General features: G+C 41.9%; 1 pseudogene; it reads right to left on the minus strand.

Moving 5' to 3' along the window:
- The window catches only part of LOC124035469, a 101,321-nt pseudogene extending 86,867 nt beyond the window's left edge, over positions 1-14,454 (minus strand).
- Positions 14,455-17,179: the final 2,725 nt, after the last annotated feature.

The following is a 17,179-nucleotide window of genomic DNA, read 5'->3' on the forward strand; positions in this document are numbered from 1 at the left end:
GTATGTAATGAGGAGCAACCAGACGCTGCTGGTCTGTGGTGTGTAACGAGGAGCAACCAGACGCTGCTGGTCTGTGGTGTGTAATGAGGAGCAACCAGACGCTGCTGGTCTGTGGTGTGTAATGAGGAGCAACCAGGCGCTGCTGGTCTGTGGTGTGTAATGAGGAGCAACCAGACGCTGCTGGTCTGTGGTGTGTAATGAGGAGCAACCAGACGCTGCTGGTCTGTGATGTGTAATGAGGAGCAACCAGACGCTGCTGGTCTGTGGTGTGTAATGAGGAGCAACCAGACGCTGCTGGTCTGTGGTATGTAATGAGGAGCAACCAGACGCTGCTGGTCTGTGGTGTGTAATGAGGAGCAACCAGACGCTGCTGGTCTGTGGTGTGTAATGAGGAGCAACCAGACGCTGCTGGTCTGTGATGTGTAATGAGGAGCAACCAGACGCTGCTGGTCTGTGGTGTGTAACGAGGAGCAACCAGACGCTGCAGGTCTGTGGTGTGTAATGAGGAGCAACCAGACGCTGCTGGTCTGTGGTGTGTAATGAGGAGAAACCAGACGCTGCTGGTCTGTGGTATGTAATGAGGAGCAACCAGACACTGCTGGTCTGTGGTGTGTAATGAGGAGCAACCAGGCGCTGCTGGTCTGTGGTGTGTAATGAGGAGCAACCAGACGCTGCTGGTCTGTGGTGTGTAATGAGGAGCAACCAGACGCTGCTGGTCTGTGATGTGTAATGAGGAGCAACCAGACGCTGCTGGTCTGTGTGTGTAATGAGGAGCAACCAGACGCTGCTGGTCTGTGGTATGTAATGAGGAGCAACCAGACACTGCTGGTCCAGACGCTGCTGGTCTGTGGTGTGTAATGAGGAGCAACCAGACGCTGCTGGTCTGTGGTGTGTAATGAGGAGCAACCAGGCGCTGCTGGTCTGTGGTGTGTAATGAGGAGCAACCAGACGCTGCTGGTCTGTGGTGTGTAATGAGGAGCAACCAGACGCTGCTGGTCTGTGGTGTGTAATGAGGAGCAACCAGACGCTGCTGGTCTGTGGTGTGTAATGAGGAGCAACCAGACGCTGCTGGTCTGTGGTGTGTAATGAGGAGCAACCAGACGCTGCTGGTCTGTGGTGTGTAATGAGGAGCAACCAGACGCTGCTGGTCTGTGGTGTGTAATGAGGAGCAACCAGACGCTGCTGGTCTGTGGTGTGTAATGAGGAGCAACCAGACGCTGCTGGTCTGTGGTGTGTAATGAGGAGCAACCAGACGCTGCTGGTCTGTGGTGTGTAATGAGGAGCAACCAGACGCTGCTGGTCTGTGGTGTGTAATGAGGAGCAACCAGACGCTGCTGGTCTGTGGTGTGTAATGAGGAGCAACCAGGCGCTGCTGGTCTGTGGTGTGTAATGAGGAGCAACCAGACGCTGCTGGTCTGTGGTGTGTAATGAGGAGCAACCAGACGCTGCTGGTCTGTGGTGTGTAATGAGGAGCAACCAGACGCTGCTGGTCTGTGGTGTGTAATGAGGAGCAACCAGACGCTGCTGGTCTGTGGTGTGTAATGAGGAGCAACCAGACGCTGCTGGTCTGTGGTGTGTAATGAGGAGCAACCAGACGCTGCTGGTCTGTGGTGTGTAATGAGGAGCAACCAGACGCTGCTGGTCTGTGGTGTGTAATGAGGAGCAACCAGACGCTGCTGGTCTGTGGTGTGTAATGAGGAGCAACCAGACGCTGCTGGTCTGTAAGGAGGAGCAACCAGACGCTGCTGGTCTGTGGTGTGTAATGAGGAGCAACCAGACGCTGCTGGTCTGTGGTGTGTAACGAGGAGCAACCAGACGCTGCTGGTCTGTGGTGTGTAATGAGGAGCAACCAGACGCTGCTGGTCTGTGGTGTGTAATGAGGAGCAACCAGACGCTGCTGGTCTGGTAACGAGGAGCAACCAGACGCTGCTGGTCTGTGTGTAATGAGGAGCAACCAGACGCTGCTGGTCTGTGGTGTGTAATGAGGAGCAACCAGACGCTGCTGGTCTGTGGTGTGTAATGAGGAGCAACCAGACGCTGCTGGTCTGTGGTGTGTAATGAGGAGCAACCAGACGCTGCTGGTCTGTGGTGTGTAATGAGGAGCAACCAGACGCTGCTGGTCTGTGGTGTGTAATGAGGAGCAACCAGACGCTGCTGGTCTGTGGTGTGTAATGAGGAGCAACCAGGCGCTGCTGGTCTGTGGTGTGTAATGAGGAGCAACCAGACGCTGCTGGTCTGTGGTGTGTAATGAGGAGCAACCAGACGCTGCTGGTCTGTGGTGTGTAATGAGGAGCAACCAGACGCTGCTGGTCTGTGGTGTGTAATGAGGAGCAACCAGACGCTGCTGGTCTGTGGTGTGTAACGAGGAGCAACCAGACGCTGCTGGTCTGTGGTGTGTAACGAGGAGCAACCAGACGCTGCTGGTCTGTGGTGTGTAATGAGGAGCAACCAGACGCTGCTGGTCTGTGGTGTGTAATGAGGAGCAACCAGACGCTGCTGGTCTGTGGTGTGTAATGAGGAGCAACCAGACGCTGCTGGTCTGTGGTGTGTAAGGAGGAGCAACCAGACGCTGCTGGTCTGTGGTGTGTAACGAGGAGCAACCAGACGCTGCTGGTCTGTGGTGTGTAATGAGGAGCAACCAGACGCTGCTGGTCTGTGGTGTGTAATGAGGAGCAACCAGACGCTGCTGGTCTGTGGTGTGTAACGAGGAGCAACCAGACGCTGCTGGTCTGTGGTGTGTAACGAGGAGCAACCAGGCGCTGCTGGTCTGTGGTGTGTAATGAGGAGCAACCAGACGCTGCTGGTCTGTGGTGTGTAATGAGGAGCAACCAGACGCTGCTGGTCTGTGGTGTGTAATGAGGAGCAACCAGACGCTGCTGGTCTGTGGTGTGTAATGAGGAGCAACCAGACGCTGCTGGTCTGTGGTGTGTAATGAGGAGCAACCAGACGCTGCTGGTCTGTGGTGTGTAATGAGGAGCAACCAGACGCTGCTGGTCTGTGGTGTGTAACGAGGAGCAACCAGACGCTGCTGGTCTGTGGTGTGTAATGAGGAGCAACCAGACGCTGCTGGTCTGTGGTGTGTAATGAGGAGCAACCAGACGCTGCTGGTCTGTGGTGTGTAACGAGGAGCAACCAGACGCTGCTGGTCTGTGGTGTGTAACGAGGAGCAACCAGACGCTGCTGGTCTGTGGTGTGTAACGAGGAGCAACCAGACGCTGCTGGTCTGTGGTGTGTAACGAGGAGCAACCAGACGCTGCTGGTCTGTGGTGTGTAACGAGGAGCAACCAGACGCTGCTGGTCTGTGGTGTGTAACGAGGAGCAACCAGACGCTGCTGGTCTGTGGTGTGTAATGAGGAGCAACCAGACGCTGCTGGTCTGTGGTGTGTAATGAGGAGCAACCAGACGCTGCACTTGACACATTTATGAAATTGCTCATTCCAGTTACTAATAAGCATCCGTTAAGACAATTACTGGAAAAACTGTTAAATCCCCTTTTGATGAGGAAGTGAAACATTGTATGGTTGAGAGAGATGAGGCAAAAGGTATGGCAAATGAGTCTGGCAGCACAACCGATTGGTAAACGTACTGCAAATTAAGAAATCATGTGACTAAACTAAATCAAAAATAAACTATACTATGCATCAAAGATAAATGATATTAAGAATGAACATAAAAAGCACCTTAAATTAACATTTTGAGGGAAAAAAGCCAAGTTGGCTCTATCATTCATTGAGTCAGATGGCTCATTTATCACAAAACCCACTGATATTGCCAACACAATTCATGATTTGTTCATTGGCAAGATAAACAAACTTAGGGACGACATGCCAGCAACAAACTCTGACACTAGACATCCAAGTATATCTGACCAAATTATAAAAGACGAGCATTGTACTTTCAAATTCCGTAAAGTCAGTGTGGAATAAATTCCGTAAAGTCAGTGTGGAATAAATTCCGTAAAGTCAGTGTGGAATAAATTCCGTAAAGTCAGTGTGGAATAAATTCCGTAAAGTCAGTGTGGAATAAATTCCTTAAAGTCAGTGTGGAATAAATTCCGTAAAGTCAGTGTGGAATAAATTCCGTAAAGTCAGTGTGGAATAAATTCCGTAAAGTCAGTGTGGAATAAGTTCCGTAAAGTCAGTGTGGACTAAATTCCGTAAAGTTAGTGTGGAATAAATTCCGTAAAGTCAGTGTGGAATAAATTCCGTAAAGTCAGTGTGGAATAAATTCCGTAAAGTCAGTGTGGAATAAATTCCGTAAAGTCAGTGTGGAATAAATTCCGTAAAGTCAGTGTGGAATAAATTCCGTAAAGTCAGTGTGGAATAAATTCCATAAAGTCAGTGTGGAATAAATTCCGTAAAGTCAGTGTGGAATAAATTCCGTAAAGTCAGTGTGGAATAAATTCCGTAAAGTCAGTGCAGAATAAATTCTGTAAAGTCAGTGTGGAAGAATGATTGTTGTTTATCAACGATGACATGCCACCGGGGTCTTACAATCTGGATGGAAAATTACTCAGGATAATGGAGGATGAAATTGCCACTCCTATTTGCCACATCTTCAATTTAAGCCTACTTTAAGCCCTCAGGCCTGGAGGAAGCTAAAGTCATTCCGCTACCCAAGAACAGTAAAGCCCCATTTACTGGCTCAAATAGCCGACCAATCAGTCTGTTACCAACCCTTAGTAAACTTCTGGAGAAAATTTGTGTTTGACCAGATACAATGCTATTTCACAGTAAACAAATTGACAACAGACTTTCAGCACGCATATAGGGAAGGACATCCAACAAGCACAGCATTTACACAAATGACTGATGATTGGCTGAGAGAAATTAATGATAAAATGATTGTGGGGGGCTGTCTTGTTAGACTTCAGTGCAGATTTTGACATGATCTATCATTGTCTGCTCCTGAAAAAACATATGTGTTATGGCTTTACACCCCCTGCTTTAATGCAGATAAAGAGTTACTTGTCCAACAGAACACAGAGGGTGTTCTTTAATGGAAGCCTATCAAATATAATCCAGTTAGAATCAGGAATTCCCCAGGGTAGCTGTTTAGGCCCCTTGATTTGTTTCAATCTTTACTAACGACATGCCACTGACTTTGAGTAAAGCCAGAGTTTCTATGTATTTCTATGTATGTGGATGACTCAACACTATACACGTCAGCTACTAAAGAGACTGAAATGACTGCAACACTAAACAAAGAGCTGCCAAGGGTGCCAAGGAAAAAGTTAGCCTTAAAAGTACATGGAGAGCTAACATTAATGACATGCATGTCAATCTCTCATGGCTTAAAGTGGAAGAGAGATTGACTTCCTCATTACTTGTTTTTGTAAGAGGTGTTGACAAAATGAATGTACCGAGCTGTCTGTTTAAAATACTGGTGCACAGCTCGGACAACCATGAATACCCCACAAGACATGCCAAGTCCAGAACAGACTATGGGAGGCGCACAGTACTACATAGAGCAATGACTACATGAAACTCTATTTCACATCAGGAAACTGATGTAAGCAGTAGAATCATATTTAAAAAGCAGGTAAAAATACACCTTATGGAACAGCGGGGACTGTGAAGTAACGCAAACATAAAAAAAAAAATCCAAGATGGCATAGCAGTAGGACGTGTGTGTTTGTCTTTGTCTTATCCAGTGTCTTATCCCGTGTAAATAGACTCTCTTTTTCATATATATCTTATTCTCACTTTCTATCTACGAACTAAATATAACATTCTGCAACCCGCCTCACCCAATGTGGTACGGATCTGCTATTTTTATTATTTTTAAATAAAGGTGATCTGATCTACCTGGTTAAATAAAGGTGATCTGGTCTACCTGGTTAAATAAAGGTGATCTGGTCTACCTGGTTAAATAAAGGTGATCTGGTCTACCTGGTTAAATAAAGGTGATCTGGTCTACCTGGTTAAATAAAGGTGATCTGGTCTACCTGGTTAAATAAAGGTGATCTGGTCTACCTGGTTAAATAAAGGTGATCTGGTCTACCTGGTTAAATAAAGGTGATCTGGTCTACCTGGTTAAATAAAGGTGATCTGGTCTACCTGGTTAAATAAAGGTGATCTGGTCTACCTGGTTAAATAAAGGTGATCTGGTCTACCTGGTTAAATAAAGGTGATCTGGTCTACCTGGTTGAATAAAGGTGATCTGGTACTACCTGGTTAACCTGGTTAAATAAAGGTGATCTGGCCTACCTGGTTAAATAAAGGTGATCTGGTTTACCTGGTTAAATAAAGATGATCTGGTCTACCTGGTTAAATAAAGGTGATCTGGTCTACCTGGTTAAATAAAGGTGATCTGGTCTACCTGGTTAAATAAAGGTGATCTGGTCTACCTGGTTAAATAAAGGTGATCTGGCCTACCTGGTTAAATAAGGGTGAAATTAAAAAACAAATTAAATTAAACACATAGGCGCAGACACATGCCTACAAACACATGATAACATACACACACAGACGTACAAATGGATTTTACGTTGTAGATATGTGGTTGTGGAGTGTGGACTCTGAGGGCACACACTTAGTGTGTTATGAATTCTGTAATGAATATATTGTATTATTTTTACAGTTGTATAACTGCCTTAATTTAGCCAGATTATTATTATTAATTAATAATAATAATTATTATTTTTATGAATGGGGATCCATAATAAATAAATAAAGTATGGTAGTAGGTGCCAGGTGCACCGGTTTGAGTGTGTCAAGAAAGGCAACAGCGCTGTGTTTTTCAAACTCAACAGTTTCTCATGTGTGTTTCCAGAATGTTCCACCACCCAAAGGACATCCAGCCAACTTGACACAACTGTGGGAAGCGTTGGAGTCAACACGGGTCAGCATCCCTGTAGAACGCTTTCGACACCTTGTAGAGTCAACACGGGTCAGCATCCCCTTGTAGAGTCAACACGGGTCAGCATCCCTGTAGAACGCTTTCGACACCTTGTAGAGTCCATGACCCCTGACAAATTGAGTCTGTTCTGAGGGGGGAGAAAGACAATATTAGGAAGGTGTTCCTAATGTTTTGTGCATTCAGTGTATATTCCTGCTAACAGTCACATTTCAGCCCTGTTTACATGTATATATTACCATGAGTATATTAGCATCAGTATTTATGTTTACATGTATATATTACCATGAGTATATTAGCATCAGTATTTATGTTTACATGTATATATTACCATGAGTATATTACCATCAGTTTATGTAGCACGATTGGCTGAGTTAAATGTAAGGGGGCTGTTATATTACCATGAGTATATTAGCATCAGTATTTATGTTTACATGTATATATTACCATGAGTATATTAGCATCAGTATTTATGTTTACATGCATGAGTATATTAGCATCAGTATTTATGTTTACATGTATATATTACCATGAGTATATTAGCATCAGTATTTATGTTTACATGTATATATTACCATGAGTATATTAGCATCAGTATTTATGTTTACATGTATATATTACCATGAGTATATTAGCATCAGTATTTATGCTGTATATATTACCAGTCTGTATATTAGCATCAGTATTTATGTTTACATGTATATATTACCATGAGTATATTAGCATCAGTATTTATGTTTACATGTATATATTACCATGAGTATATTAGCATCAGTATTTATGTTTACATGTATATATTACCATGAGTATATTAGCATCAGTATTTATGTTTACATGTATATATTACCATGAGTATATTAGCATCAGTATTTATGTTTACATGTATATATTACCATGAGTATATTAGCATCAGTATGTATGTTTACATGTATATATTACCATGAGTATATTAGCATCAGTATTTATGTTTACATGTATATATTACCACAGTATATTAGCATCAGTATTTATGTTTACATGTATATATTACCATGAGTATATTAGCATCAGTATTTATGTTTACATGTATATATTCCATGAGTATATAAGCATCAGTATTTATGTTTCATGTATATATTACCATGAGTATATTAGCATCAGTATTTATGTTTACATGTATATATTACCATGAGTATATTAGCATCAGTATTTATGTTTACATGTATATATTACCATGAGTATATTAGCATCAGTATTTATGTTTACATGTATATATTACCATGAGTATATTAGCATCAGTATTTATGTTTACATGTATATATTACCATGAGTATATTAGCAGCAGTATTTATGTTTACTGTATATATTACCATGAGTATATTAGCATCAGTATTTATGTTTACAGTATATATTACCATGGTATATTAGCATCAGTATTTGTTTACATGTATATATTACCATGAGTATATTAGCATCAGTATTTATGTTTACATGTATATATTACCATGAGTATCCATCAGTATTTATGTTTACATGTATATATTACCATGAGTATATTAGCATCAGTATTTATGTTTACATGTATATATCATGAGTATATTAGCATCAGTATTTATGTTTACATGTATATATTACCATGAGTATATTCACAGTATTTATCTGTATATATTACCATGAGTATATTAGCATCAGTAGATCATTAGCATCAGTATTTATGTTTACATGTATATATTACCATGAGTATATTAGCATCAGTATTTATGTTTACATGTATATATTACCATGAGTATATTAGCATCAGTATTTATGTTTACATGTATATATTACCATGAGTATATTAGCATCAGTATTTATGTTTACATGTATATATTACCATGAGTATATTAGCATCAGTATTTATGTTTACATGTATATATTACCATGAGTATATTAGCATCAGTGTTTATGTTTACATGTATATATTACCATGAGTATATTAGCATCAGTATTTATGTTTACATGTATATATTACCATGAGTATATTAGCATCAGTGTTTATACATTCTTGCTACCAGTCACTATTCAGCCCTGTTTGACTGACGATTGGCTGAGTTAAATTGATGATGAAAAGGGGGCTGTTTTTGTTGGACTTCAGCTGCTTTTGACATTATGGATCACAGTCTGCTGCTGGATCACAGTCTGCTGCTGCTGGATCACAGTCTGCTGCTGGATCAGTCTGCTGCTGGATCACAGTCTGCTGCTAGATCAGTCTGCTGCTGGATCACAGTCTGATCACAGTCTGAACTCTGGATCACAGTCTGCTGCTGGATCACAGTCTGCTGCTGGATCACAGTCTGCTGCTAGATCAGTCTGCTGCTGGATCACAGTCTGCTGCTGGATCACAGTCTGCTGCTGGATCACAGTCTGCTGCTGGATCACAGTCTGCTGCTGGATCACAGTCTGCTGCTGGATCAGTCTGCTGCTGGATCACAGTCTGCTGCTGGATCACAGTCTGCTGCTGGATCACAGTCTGCTGCTGGACAGTCTGCTGCTGGATCACAGTCTGCTGCTGGATCACAGTCTGCTGCTGGATCACAGTCTGCTGCTGGATCACAGTCTGCTGCTGGATCACAGTCTGCTGATAGATCACAGTCTTCTAGGTTAAACAACAGTATTTTAGTTCTGGGTTAAAAACAACAGTATTTTAGTTCTGGGTTAAACACCAGTATTTTAGTTCTGGGTTAAACAACAGTATTTTAGTTCTGGGTTAAACAACAGTATTTTAGTTCTGAGTTAAACAACAGTATTTTAGTTCTGGGTTAAACAACAGTATTTTAGTTCTGAGTTAAACAACAGTATTTTAGTTCTGGGTTAAACAACAGTATTTTAGTTCTGGGTTAAACAACAGTATTTTAGTTCTGGGTTAAACGACAGTATTTTAGTTCTGGGTTAAAAACAACAGTATTTTAGTTCTGGGTTAAAAACAACAGTATTTTAGTTCTGGGTTAAACAACAGTATTTTAGTTCTGGGGTTAAGTAACAGCATGTGCATGGTAACAAATATCAACCAAAGTAGTTTTCGAAGTAGTTCTGTCTGGAACCAACCATAAGAAGGACTAACAGGTAATTTTTAACCCAGTCTGTAATAAACCTGAAGGTTAATTTCTCCAGGTAACCCAGTCTGTAATATAAGGACTTATAGTAATTTCTGTAACCCAGTCTGTTAAACCATAAGGACTATATAGGTAATTTTCCAGGTAACCCAGTCTGTAATAAACCATAAGGACTATATAGGTAATTTCTCCAGGTAACCCAGTCTGTAGTAAACCATAAGGACTATATAGGTATTTCTCCAGGTAACCCAGTCTGGGACTATATAGGTAATTTCTCCAGGTAACCCAGTCTGTAATAAACCATTTTAGGTAATTTCTCCAGGTAACCCAGTCTGTAGTAAACCATTAATAGGTAATTTCTCCAGGTAACCCAGTCTGTAATAAACCATAAGGACTATATAGGTAATTTCTCCAAGGTAACCCAGTCTGTTAAACCATAAACATATAGGTAATTTCTCCAGGTAACCCAGTCTGGGTAAACCATAAGGACTATATAGGTAATTTTCCAGGTTCTGTAGTAAACCATAAGGACTATATAGGTATTTCTCCAGGTAACCCAGTCTGTTAAACCATAAGGACTATATAGGTAATTTCTCCAGGTAACCCAGTCTGTAGTAAACCATAAGGACTATATAGGTAATTTCTCCAGGTAACCCAGTCTGTAGTAAACCATAAGAAGGATTATATAGGTAATTTCTCCAGGTAACCCAGTCTGTAGTAAACCATAAGGACTATATAGGTAATTTCTCCAGGTAACCCAGTCTGTAGTAAACCATAAGGACTATATAGGTAATTTCTCCAGGTTCCAGTTAGTAAAACAGGACAGGTCATTTCTCCAGGTTCCCAGTCTGTTAAACATAAGGACTATATAGGTAATTTCTCCAGGTTCAGTGGGTTAAACCATAAGGACTATATAGGTAATTTCTCCAGGTAACCCAGTCTGGGTAAACCATAAGGACAACAGGTATTTCTCCAGGTTCTGGGTTAAGAGGGACAACAGGTATTTCTCCAGTTCTGTAGTAAACCATAAGGACTATATAGGTAATTTCTCCAGGTAACCCGTCTGTAGTAAACCATAAGGACTATATAGGTAATTTCTCCAGGTAACCCAGTCTGTAGTAAACCATAAGGACTATATAGGTAATTTCTCCAGGTAACCCAGTCTGTAATAAACCATAAGGACTATATAGGTAATTTCTCCAGGTAACCCAGTCTGTAATAAACCATAAGAAGGACTATATAGGTAATTTCTCCAGGTAACCCAGTCTGTAGTAAACCATAAGAAGGACTATATAGGTAATTTCTCCAGGTAACCCAGTCTGTAGTAAACCATAAGGACTATATAGGTAATTTCTCCAGGTAACCCAGTCTGTAATAAACCATAAGAAGGACTATATAGGTAATTTCTCCAGGTAACCCAGTCTGTAGTAAACCATAAGGACTATATAGGTAATTTCTCCAGGTAACCCAGTCTGTAGTAAACCATAAGAAGGACTATATAGGTAATTTCTCCAGGTAACCCAGTCTGTAGTAAACCATAAGGACTATATAGGTAATTTCTCCAGGTAACCCAGTCTGTAGTAAACCATAAGGACTATATAGGTAATTTCTCCAGGTAACCCAGTCTGTAGTAAACCATAAGGACTATATAGGTAATTTCTCCAGGTAACCCAGTCTGTAGTAAACCATAAGAAGGACTATATAGGTAATTTCTCCAGGTAACCCAGTCTGTAGTAAACCATAAGGACTATATAGGTAATTTCTCCAGGTAACCCAGTCTGTAATAAACCATAAGGACTATATAGGTAATTTCTCCAGGTAACCCAGTCTGTAATAAACCATAAGGACTATATAGGTAATTTCTCCAGGTAACCCAGTCTGTAGTAATCCATAAGAAGGACTATATAGGTAATTTCTCCAGGTAACCCAGTCTGTAGTAAACCATAAGGACTATAAAGGTAATTTCTCCAGGTAACCCAGTCTGTAATAAACCATAAGAAGGACTATATAGGTAATTTCTCCAGGTAACCCAGTCTGTAATAAACCATAAGAACTATATAGGTAATTTCTCCAGGTAACCCAGTCTGTAGTAAACCATAAGGATTATATAGGTAATTTCTCCAGGTAACCCAGTCTGTAATAAACCATAAGAAGGACTATATAGGTAATTTCTCCAGGTAACCCAGTCTGTAATAAACCATAAGAAGGACTATATAGGTAATTTCTCCAGGTAACCCAGTCTGTAATAAACCATAAGAAGGACTATATAGGTAATTTCTCCAGGTAACCCAGTCTGTAATAAACCATAAGGACTATATAGGTAATTTCTCCAGGTAACCCAGTCTGTAATAAACCATAAGGACTATATAGGTAATTTCTCCAGGTAACCCAGTCTGTAATAAACCATAAGGACTATATAGGTAATTTCTCCAGGTAACCCAGTCTGTAATAAACCATAAGAAGGACTATATAGGTAATTTCTCCAGGTAACCCAGTCTGTAGTAAACCATAAGGACTATATAGGTAATTTCTCCAGGTAACCCAGTCTGTAGTAAACCATGTGAAGGACTATATAGGTAATTTCTCCAGGTAACCCAGTCTGTAATAAACCATAAGGACTATATAGGTAATTTCTCCAGGTAACCCAGTCTGTAGTAAACCATAAGGACTATATAGGTAATTTCTCCAGGTAACCCAGTCTGTAATAAACCATAAGAAGGACTATATAGGTAATTTCTCCAGGTAACCCAGTCTGTAATAAACCATAAGGACTATATAGGTAATTTCTCCAGGTAACCCAGTCTGTAATAAACCATAAGGACTATATAGGTAATTTCTCCAGTTAACCCAGTCTGTAGTAAACCATAAGGACTATATAGGTAATTTATCCAGGTAACCCAGTCTGTAGTAAACCATAAGGACTATATAGGTAATTTCTCCAGGTAACCCAGTCTGTAGTAAACCATAAGGACTATATAGGTAATTTCTCCAGGTAACCCAGTCTGTAACCAACCATAAGAAGGACTATATAGGTAATTTCTCCAGGTAACCCAGTCTGTAGTAAACCATATGAAGGACTATAAGGGACTGTCAGAAACTCTAGGCCTCTGAACCCAACACCGCACGGGGTAAAAAAAAAACGGTCACGCAGCTGCAGCCGGGTACAAAGAGCACTGACACACGCGCAGGTTTTCCGGAGCGCAGTGGTGCCGCTTTTCGCACTTTGTTCTCGCTCACAGCATTTATTGCCGCGCTTGGCTGAAAAACATTAGCATTATAGCCCAATAAATGTCATCATTGTGTCATTTTCCGTCATACAGGAGCGTGTTCCAACCTCACTAATGTACACCCTAACCTGTGCGTAAAAAGGGAAGCGTTTGACAGTTTCTCTACTACAGATGAAAAGTTGTCTTACCTTCGCATAGCAGCATATGATCAACCCCAACGGCAACAGATAGCCAATGACTAAAATAGTGACTTTGTAGGTGTGTTTGGAAGCGCTTGCGTACCACGCTTCCCAGCAGAACGAACTGTTCGGCGCTTCCGGGTGGTCAGTAAGTATCTGGTGTTGCGCCACTGGTATAGAGAATATGAACGATAGTGCCCAAATCACACAGACCCCTATGAGGGCATTCCTCCTGTTGCGAATGCAGGGGGACTTTTTGGAGTGTACAACAGCTATGTACCTGTCCACTGACATGGCAACAAGCGTGAAGATGCTCACCAGCATACACACCATCACTAAATAGTGAACACATTTACATAAAAAGGCTCCAAATATCCACTCAGGTAGGGAGTATATAGTAGCCTGGAACGGACACAAAATAGCAAAAACAATAGATCCGCGATACTTAAATTGAGGATGAAAATGTTTGTCGTACTTCTGTTGCGCCGGGCCTTGATTTTCCCGATTACTATCATCACTAGAGAGTTCCCGACGACACCCAGGAAAAATATACATCCAAAAATCACCGGAACAATCACCGCCTCCGGACCACCGTGGTCTTCTTCACCGGCACACGCCGTCAGGTTGCCGGTGTTTAATAACTCGGTCCAGACGTAGCCCGTTTCGTTGCCCGGCAGCAGCATGGTTTTCTCTCTCACACCGCCGCGGCGTCCTCGTCCAGACGTTCCAGGAGTTTAAGAAATAACAGCGTTGCTATCTCCGGAGAAAGTGGGGATTTTGTCCAGAGCCTCGCATGGTATACAATCTGGTCTATGTATCACACTCAGTCCAGTAACACTGCTGTGTCAAGTTCCAGATGTTTTGGGTTTAGGCTACTTTTACGCATCGTTTGGAGGAAATTGTTATGCGTTTATCCACTTGTGAGAAAAGCCGCTTTACAACAAGTGAAAGGAGGCTTGGTCTCCCGATGCGCGTCTTCGACGGAACACACTAACGGTAGCCTGGCTATGACAGATACAGTATAGGCTAACCCAGGCGGTCATGAAGCGGTAAAATGAAACCATGTGTTGTCCAAAACCTCTCGGAGCTCCTTATAGTAACATGAACACGGAGACATTTCAGCGCTGGTTCCTTCTGCTGTAAAAAAAAAAAAAACGTACTAAAACCTTAATGGTATAATTAAGCAATAAGAAACGAGTGGGTGTGGTATATGGCCAATATACCACGGCTATGGACTGTTCATAAGCACTACGCAACGCGGGGTGCCTGAACACAGCCCTTAGCCGTAGTATATTGGCCATATACCACAAACCCGTGAAGGTGCCTTATTGCTATTGTAAACAGGTTACCTACAGGTTGACAACCTCTACCATGGAGTACGTCTGGAGATCATTATACCACGGAGCTGAAAGGGTTTGAGTGAAACACTGTGAGGTGTGAAGACCGGAAAGAAAAGAACAACCTATTTATTATACCAGTTCCTCCCGGCTGCAGCGGTCTCGGATTTCTATCATGGCTTTTATGTTATATGACGTTTCATTTCATTGTCTGACATCATTTAAAATTACATATATTTATATAATTATTGACAATAGCAAGTGTTATTCATATTTGTGCTAACTCGAATCTTGAATATTTGACAGAGAGAAATCCTTGGATAAAATACAACGTGGCAAGACGAAAGTATCACTTGGTTGGACATCCAAACCAAAAACAAATCAGGATAGTTTGGGTCTTCTATGAACCCCTGCATGTCACGTGTGCTCCCTCTCCCGTCTCTCTAGGTCACCAGGCTGCTCCTTATGGAGCGCACCTGTCACCATCGTTACGCGTGTCAGTGCATTACGAAACTCACCTGGACTCCATCACCTCCCCGATTGCCTGCCCTATATATGTCCCTCTCTTTGGTTCCTGCCCTATATATGTCACTCCCTTTGGTTCCTTCCCTATATATGTCACTCCCTTTGGTTCCTTCCCTATATATGTCACTCCCTTTGGTTCCTTCCCTATATATGTCTCTCCCTTTGGTTCCTTCCCTATATATGTCCCTCTCTTTGGTTCCTTCCCTATATATGTCACTCCCTTTGGTTCCTTCCCTATATATGTCACTCCCTTTGGTTCCTTCCCTATATATGTCACTCCCTTTGGTTCCTTCCCTATATATGTCTTTGGTTCCCCTTTGGTTCCTTCCCTATATATGTCCCTCTCTTTGGTTCCTTCCCTATATATGTCACTCCCTTTGGTTCCTTCCCTATATATGTCACTCCCTTTGGTTCCTTCCCTATATATGTCCCTCTCTTTGGTTCCTTCCCTATATATGTCCCTCCCTTTGGTTCCTTCCCTATATATGTCTCTCCCTTTGGTTCCTTCCCTATATATGTCTCTCCCTTTGGTTCCTTCCCTATATATGTCTCTCCCTTTGGTTCCTTCCCTATATATGTCTCTCCCTTTGGTTCCTTCCCTTTATATGTCTCTCCCTTTGGTTCCTTCCCTATATATGTCTCTCCCTTTGGTTCCTTCCCTTTATATGTCCCTCTCTTTGGTTCCTTCCCTATATATGTCCCTCTCTTTGGTTCCTTCCCTATATATGTCTCTCTCTTTGGTTCCTTCCCTATATATGTCCCTCTCTTTGGTTCCTTCCCTATATATGTCACGAAAGCCATTTCTTAAAGATATCCATAAAAAGTGTCATTTAAAGTTTGCCACAAGCCACCTGGGAGACACACCAAACATGTGGAAGGAGGTGCTCTGGTCAGATGAAACCAAAATGGAACTTTTTGGCAACAATGCAAAACGTTATGTTTGGCGTAAAAGCAACACAGCTCATCACCCTGAACACACCATCCCCACTGTCAAACATGGTTGTGGCAGCATCATGATTTGGGCCTGCTTTTCTTCAGCAGGGACAGGGAAGATGGTTAAAATTGATGGGAAGATGGATGGAGCCAAATACAGGACCATTCTGGAAGAAAAAAGACCTGAGACTGGGACGGAGATTTGTCTTCCAACAAGACAATGATCCAAAACATAAAGCAAAATCTACAATGGAATGGTTCAAAAATAAACATATCCAGGTGTTAGAATGGCCAAGTCAAAGTCCAGACCTGAATCCAATCGAGAATCTGTGGAAAGAACTGAAAACTGCTGTTCACAAATGCTCTCCATCCAACCTCCCTGAGCTCGAGCTGTTTTGCAAGGAGGAATGGGAAAAACTTTCAGTCTCTAAATGTGCAAAACTGATAGAGACATACCCCAAGCGACTTACAGCTGTAATCACAGCAAAAGGTGGCGCTACAAAGTATTAACTTAAGGGGGCTGAATAATTTTGCACGCCCAATTTTTCAGTTTTTGATCTGTTAAAAAAGTTTGAAATATCCAATAAATGTCGTTCCACTTCATGATTGTGTCCCACTTGTTGTTGATTCTTCACAAAAAAATGTTAGATGAAAAATTTTAAATGTTTATGTTTGAAGCCTGAAATGTGGCAAAAGGTCGCAAAGTTCAAGGGGGCCGAATACTTTCACAAGGCACTGTATACTTTTCTATTGTGTTATTGACTGTACATTTGTTTATTTCATGTGTATCTCTGTGTTGTTGTTTGTGTTGCACTGCTTTGCTTTATCTTGGCCAGGTTGCAGTTGTAAATGAGAACTTGGTCTCAACTGGCCGACCTGGTTAAATATAGGTGATCTGGTCCACCTGGTTAAATAAAGGTGATCTGGTCTACCTGGTTAAATAAAGGTGATCTGGTCTACCTGGTTAAATAAAGGTGATCTGGTCTACCTGGTTAAATAAAGGTGATCTGGTCTACCTGGTTAAATAAAGGTGATCTGGTCTACCTGGT

This window comes from Oncorhynchus gorbuscha, linkage group LG05 (assembly GCF_021184085.1).
Source record: "Oncorhynchus gorbuscha isolate QuinsamMale2020 ecotype Even-year linkage group LG05, OgorEven_v1.0, whole genome shotgun sequence".
Lineage (NCBI taxonomy): Eukaryota > Metazoa > Chordata > Actinopteri > Salmoniformes > Salmonidae > Oncorhynchus > Oncorhynchus gorbuscha.